The sequence below is a fragment of the Gasterosteus aculeatus genome, chromosome 2, assembly GCF_964276395.1.
Source record: "Gasterosteus aculeatus chromosome 2, fGasAcu3.hap1.1, whole genome shotgun sequence".
In the NCBI taxonomy this organism is placed as follows: Eukaryota; Metazoa; Chordata; class Actinopteri; order Perciformes; family Gasterosteidae; genus Gasterosteus; species Gasterosteus aculeatus.
Genome location: NC_135689.1, coordinates 23,111,243 through 23,117,591, shown reverse-complemented (window position 1 = coordinate 23,117,591; position 6,349 = coordinate 23,111,243). Strand labels below are relative to the sequence as shown.

General features: G+C 42.2%; 4 non-coding genes across 4 annotated transcripts; all 4 read right to left on the bottom strand.

Moving 5' to 3' along the window:
* Nucleotides 1–5,511: 5,511 nt before the first annotated feature.
* Nucleotides 5,512–5,630, bottom strand: LOC144394275 (5S ribosomal RNA). Its single transcript, XR_013456951.1, has one exon. It is a non-coding gene; the product is annotated as a 5S ribosomal RNA (ribosomal RNA).
* Nucleotides 5,631–5,747: 117 nt separating this feature from the next.
* LOC144390218 (5S ribosomal RNA) lies at nt 5,748–5,866 on the bottom strand. The gene has a single exon (XR_013454302.1). It is a non-coding gene; the product is annotated as a 5S ribosomal RNA (ribosomal RNA).
* Nucleotides 5,867–5,982: 116 nt separating this feature from the next.
* LOC144396777 (5S ribosomal RNA) lies at nt 5,983–6,101 on the bottom strand. The gene has a single exon (XR_013458923.1). It is a non-coding gene; the product is annotated as a 5S ribosomal RNA (ribosomal RNA).
* A 116-nt stretch (nt 6,102–6,217) lies between these two features.
* Nucleotides 6,218–6,336, bottom strand: LOC144394273 (5S ribosomal RNA). Its single transcript, XR_013456937.1, has one exon. It is a non-coding gene; the product is annotated as a 5S ribosomal RNA (ribosomal RNA).
* Nucleotides 6,337–6,349: the final 13 nt, after the last annotated feature.

Here is a 6,349-nt window from a genome sequence, read left to right as displayed (position 1 = left end):
CAAAAAAAAAGAAGTGCGCAACGACAACAAGTTAAGGCACACAAGAAAAACATTTAAAACCGAAAGATAAGATCTTTGTCATTGTCCTCCTGAAACAAGAGATTATTTTCGTCCATCCATTCCTTGAGCAGATCTTTTTTGAATGCATATATAGTTTTCCAGTATGCTTTTATATTGCTCTTGAAAAGAGTCTCAACGTCCGTTTTTTTTCCCTCGAAGAGGGCAAGGTTTCTTCTCAGCAACACTGCTCTTCTAGCAAATGCCAGGCATGCGTTGGCGATATCCATCCTCCGGCCTCCAGCATTCTTTGGCAGTCCGAAACACCAGGTCCAGTCCCATGATGTTCCCCTCGTCATTTTTACTCCACAACCCTTTGTTAGAAGCTCTCTTATGTATTCTCTAAAGGTTCTGAGTGCTGTACAAGACCAAATAAGGTGCTCAAAATCCTCTTCTTCCGTTTCACACACAGAACACATTCTTGAGAATTTTTCCTTGTGTATCTGGTGCAAGACAATTCCTGTAAAATATTTCCGGTGCCTTATCTTAAACTCAGAGCTGTAGACCTCTGGGGGGATGAGGCTGAATTCAAGATTTACCCATATTGAGCTTGTCTTATCTTTATCTTTTGGGAAGATTTTTTCCCATGCCTTTTCTGCTGCTGGTTTAACTATGTGTTTTTTTATTAGGATGCTGTAGAAAGTTTTTGTTTTTACTTCAATTATATTTTTTTGTTTATCTTTAACACACAGCGTAAAACCAAGTGCCCTGTCCTGCTCTGTCACTTCATTCATTCTTTCTTTCCATTCATGACCCATGCATTGATCAAATATTTTCCCTATGTCTTTTATTCTTGCCGGTGCATATTTACTTCCACATGCCTGGAGTTTACCATTTACTTTTCCTAAATCAAAACAGCCGTTTGTTCCACACACACTCCCTACGGCTGTTAAACCTGCCTGCATTAAGTGGCAACTCGTAATCGGCCTCCCGCCCCCGACAAACCCCGGGCTTGATAGGAAGGGTAATTTTAGCACTTGCACCTTTCCTCTAACGTCAGGTGTGAGATGCGGCATAATTTTGTCCCAAGCCTCCAGCACTTCCCTGTAGAACCCCGACAGGCCCACCCTTACGTGTGCTGGCGAGAGGGCACATAGGTTATACACACTTCTCTCTCCGTACCCTGCCAGGAGGCCTGCCAGGAAATCTCTACCGGGCAGCTGCCTTTTTGGATTTAAAAATCTCCCTATTAATTTTACCCTCAGTGCGTCTCTTTTTACACTTACATCAATCAAAGCTAAACCCCCCTCCCTTTTGTTAGCTATTAACGTCTTGCGAGCGATCGAATTCCCCTTTCCCTTCCAAAAAAAAGTGGCGACGGCTGCATTGAGCCGATTGAACACCCAAGTGGGCAGCTCACAGGACCCCAGAATGTGATTAATTTTGGACAGTATCAGGGCATTTACTACTATTACCTTTCCCTTCAAAGCGAGGCCTCTTGCATACCATAAATTTAGCAGGTTTTTTATTTTTACCAAAACCTCGTTCCATGTTTTGTCCGTTGCACTCTTTTCATTTTTACCTATATATATACCCAAGATTTTCCTTTCGTCCTCTATTTTTTTAAAACCCCACATATCAGCTGGGACATTGCAGGGCCCGAAGACCATCAGCTCGGTTTTTTTTGTATTAATTTTTGCGCCTGATGCTCTTTCATATTTCTTTATATGGTCTAATACTTTGTTTATGCAGCTACTAGTTTTCACACAAATATTTACATCATCTGCATACTGCATAATTTTAATTTGGTTTCCTGCCGGTGTCCAGATTCCCTTTATTAGGTCGTCGTTATTTATAGTATAGGCCAGGGGCTCCGCCACCAGGCTGTAGAGCAGCGCCGACAGCGGGCAACCCTGTCTCACTGATCGTCCTAGCTCAAAACTGTTAGTTAGTAAACCATTACATTTCACCCTACTTTTCGCTCCGCTGTACATCATTTTGATTCTTTTTATGAATATTGGTCCAAAACCAAAACGCTCCAGCACGGCCCACAGGAAGGGATGTTCCACTCTATCAAAAGCCTTCTCTAGGTCTACTCCTAACAAAATCCCTCCCTCCTTATTTAAGCAGCTTGCTGTATCTCTGATTGTGTTGATGGTGTCTGAGATGTCCCTCCCCGGAATGCTGTAAGCCTGCGTTGGTCCTATTATTGAATTTATTACAGTTTTTAATCTGTTTGCGAGTATTTTTGTGAATATTTTATAGTCTGTGTTAAGCAAACTGATCGGTCTGTAGTTGGAAAGCAGCTTTTTCTCCCCTTTTTTGAAAATTAGAGTGACTATCCCCTCCGTAAATGATGCTGGAGCCCTCTGCTCAGTGTCCATCTGTTCATAGAGTGTCAGCAAAAGTGGCCCCAGCATTTCCTTAAATTCTTGAAAGAACTCGGCAGGCAAACCGTCTGCCCCCGGGCTTTTATTTTTATTTAGCTTCATTATGGCCTGTTCTATTTCGCTCAGTGAGAGCGGCATCTCGCACCTCACACTGTCGTTATCTTCTAGTTTATTATTTATTTTATTTACTACTTCATTCATTTCGCTAGTCACAATCCCTTCACTTTCAAATAATTTTTGATAGTAACCCTGTATGGTTCTCAAAATGCCTTCGGTTTCTTCTACTATTTCCCCCCTGGAATTTTCAATGCTCGATATATAAGTCTTTTCTTGATTTGTTTTTTCTAGACCTAGAAAGAAAGCTGTGCATCTTTCTCCTTCAGTTATATATTTTGCTCTACTCCGTATTATTGCACCCGCACATCTTTTTTTTTCTAGTTCAGTTATTCTGGTTTTATACAGTTCATATTTTTCACTGTCATAATTTGGATCCTCTTCACATTTTTCTATTTCGTTTTGCAGGAGGAGAATTAACTCTCGTTCCTCTCTTTTATTCTCCCAGTTTTTGTTTTTGCTGAACCTTATACACATTTTTTTTAGTTTTTCTTTAACATCCTCCCAAAACCAAAACACGTCATCTACAAAAGCCATATCGTGTGTCACCTTTGCTAAATACCTTTCAATTTTACTTTTTAATATGTCGTTTTTCAGGTGGCTTATATTTAGACACCATAAACCCCCTCCCCTCTTCATTCTCGCACCTCCCACACACACTGTCACTGAAGCGTGATCGCTCCCAGAGTAAAAGTAGTATTCACAGGATGTTATATGTTTAACCACACCAGAAGCCACTAAGCAGAAATCAATTCTTGACTGCTTCAATATTCCTTCAACAGCTTGTCTTCTTGAAAATGCAGTTTTGTTTTTATTTAATATCCTCCAAATATCTATTATATTGCAATTATTTATTACTTTTTTCAGTGTACTTCTACTAGAATCATTTCTATAGACATTGTTTTTGGACAAATCTTTTTCCATTAGGACCACATTAAAATCACCAATTACAAAAGTGTTTTCATTACACCATTTCTCTAGATTTTTAAAGAACTGTTTTCTTTCCCCTTCTCCATTTGGTGCATACACATTTATCAGCCTAAATGTATCGTTTGCCAGGCAGAAATCAACGACCAAAACCCTACCTTCTCGGTCCCTATGAACCTCGTTAATGGTTTTGAAGATATTGGCTTGAAAGAGTGAGGCCACACCACAAGAGTTTGGGGTTCCCTCATTTGAGATGACCTTCCCTCCCCACTGTTTGATCACATTTTCCCGTAAAGAAACATCCCAATTTGTTTCCTGAAGGCATATTATTTCTGATTTGAGTTGTTTTAAAGTTGAGTCCAGTTTATTTTTATTTCGAAGCCCGTTGGCATTCAGAGAGGTAATTTGGAAACCAAAGGAAGCCATCATTGTAATATATATGAAAGTGCATACCATCTAGTTATTTTTGTTTTTCAGCTTTTTCTTAGCCATGACCTTTGCTTTTCTCTCCTCGGCTCTATTTCTTAAAACCTTCGCCTTCTCAAAGTCCATGTCCGGGTCTGTTTTAGGATGAGGGTCATCCGAGTCGCTGTGCAGCCTTTTGTCTGGCTGTCTTGCCGGCAACGAGTCTGTCGCCATCGGTAGTTCTAGGTTTCTAGTCGGGGCTTCTTGATCTGATGGTACACACTGCCCTGAGAGCGTCCTTCCACCTTTTTCGCTCGTTGATGCCGGTACACTCTCCTCCAAATTTTCCCTTCTCGTGTCCTCCTTTGTACTTTTGTGCAAACCTGCTCCTCCCATTTTCCCCGTCTCACCCCTCACTTCATCATCCTCTTCTGAGAGTTCTTTATCCCCCTCCTTCTCCAGTTTACTCTCCACACCCTCCTCTCCTATGACACTCTCGTCCCCCGACGTCCCATTGTTATCCTCCCCAGACTCTATAGTTTCATTGTCTATCATGATTGATTCACTCTCACTCTGGTTGCATATGCATTCCTCCATACTGTTATAGCATAAGCTACATTTGTTTTTATTTTTTTTGCATTCTCTAGCAAAGTGCCCCTGGACTCCACACTTATGGCACTGAAACTCCGGACATTCCCTCATGATATGCCCAGGTTGGATACACATCCTGCATACTTTCATTTGTTTGTCGTGTATCACTCTAAAGTATTCTGCACCCAGAGCAGTACTAAACTTTGTAGAATACGGCAGGGACTGGACATGATCATTGAATTTTACCTTTAGGAATCGTGTCCCATCAGCAACATTTGTCCCAGGCCACATCCGCCTTTTGATTGGTGAAGCTGCCGACACACCCCAGCTCGACAGTTTGGCGTGGATCTCGCAGTCCTCAATGTAGAATGGCAGGTTTAGGAATGACACCACCAGCTCGTTGTTGCACAGCTCCCGTGCGTGGATCCTCGTCTCTCCCATTTTGAAGCCTTCCAACAGTCTTTCCTTTCCCTTCGGGTGGCTCATTGTCATTTCATATCTGGCAAGCCACCAGACCACCACACAATTGCCGCACGTATTTCATCAGCTCCATTGCACTTATGCTGCTTCCTCCTTCCAGCTCTACACTAACTGTGAGCTTCTTGTTGTTTTTGTCCATACTGTCCATGCTCAAACCACTGTTTGATTCTAACGCACTATTCATTTGGGATTCCTTTTGTCCGTTCCGTGTTCGTTCATCATGTTGGTCCGCCATTTTAGGTAAGAGAAGCGATACACTTACCCCCAAACAGTACAATACTGCTGGGGGTACTAAACTCTGTCTTGCAAAAAAACCTCAATTAAAAAAAAGCTTTAGGGCATATCAAAACACCACAAAAAACTGTTCAGATTAGAGCACCGAAATGGATCCAAGCGCCAAACAAATCGCATCTGTGTTCACTTCCTGATTCCTGGTGGGGGCTGGGCCTACAAACGAGATCAGGCGGAGCCAGAGAGGTATGGCCTTAAGCAACTGTATGTCCTCTACCTAATCTTTTAAAATGTGTCAAAGGTTTTGTAGTTTTGACAATGAAATGGAGTCACTTTCTAAGGCCTTCTCTGTGTCTTTTACAGATCGAAATGAAAAAGCTTACAGCACCTGGGATTCCCAGGCGGTCTTCCATCCAAGTACTAACCAGGCCCTACTCTGCTTAGCTTCTGAGATCAGACGAGATCAGGCGAAGCCAGAGAGGTATGGCCGTAAGCAACTGTATGTCCTCTTCCTAATATTTTAAAATGTGTCAAAGGTTTTGGAGTTTAGATAATGAAAAAGGAGTCACTTTCTAATGCCTTCTCGATTTCTTCCAGAGAGAGAAATGAAAAAGCTTACAGCACCTGGGATTCCCAGGCGGTCTTCCATCCAAGTACTAACCAGGCCCTACTCTGCTTAGCTTCTGAGATCTGACGAGATCAGGCGGAGCCAGAGAGGTATGGCCGTAAGCAACTGTATGTCCTCTTCCTAATCTTTTAAAATGTGTCAAAGGTTTTGTAGTTTTGACAATGAAATGGAGTCACTTTCTAAGGCCTTCTCTGTGTCTTTTACAGATCGAAATGAAAAAGCTTACAGCACCTGGGATTCCCAGGCGGTCTTCCATCCAAGTACTAACCAGGCCCTACTCTGCTTAGCTTCTGAGATCAGACGAGATCAGGCGGAGCCAGAGAGGTATGGCCGTAAGCAACCTTATGTCCTCTACCTAATCTTTTAAAATGTGTCAAAGGTTTTGGAGTTTTGACAATGAAATGGAGTCACTTTCTAAGTTCTTCTTTGTGTCTTTTACAGATCGAAATAAAAAAGCTTACAGCACCTGGGATTCCCAGGCGGTCTTCCATCCAAGTACTAACCAGGCCCTACTCTGCTTAGCTTCTGAGATCAGACGAGATCAGGCGAAGCCAGAGAGGTATGGCCGTAAGCAACTGTATTTCCT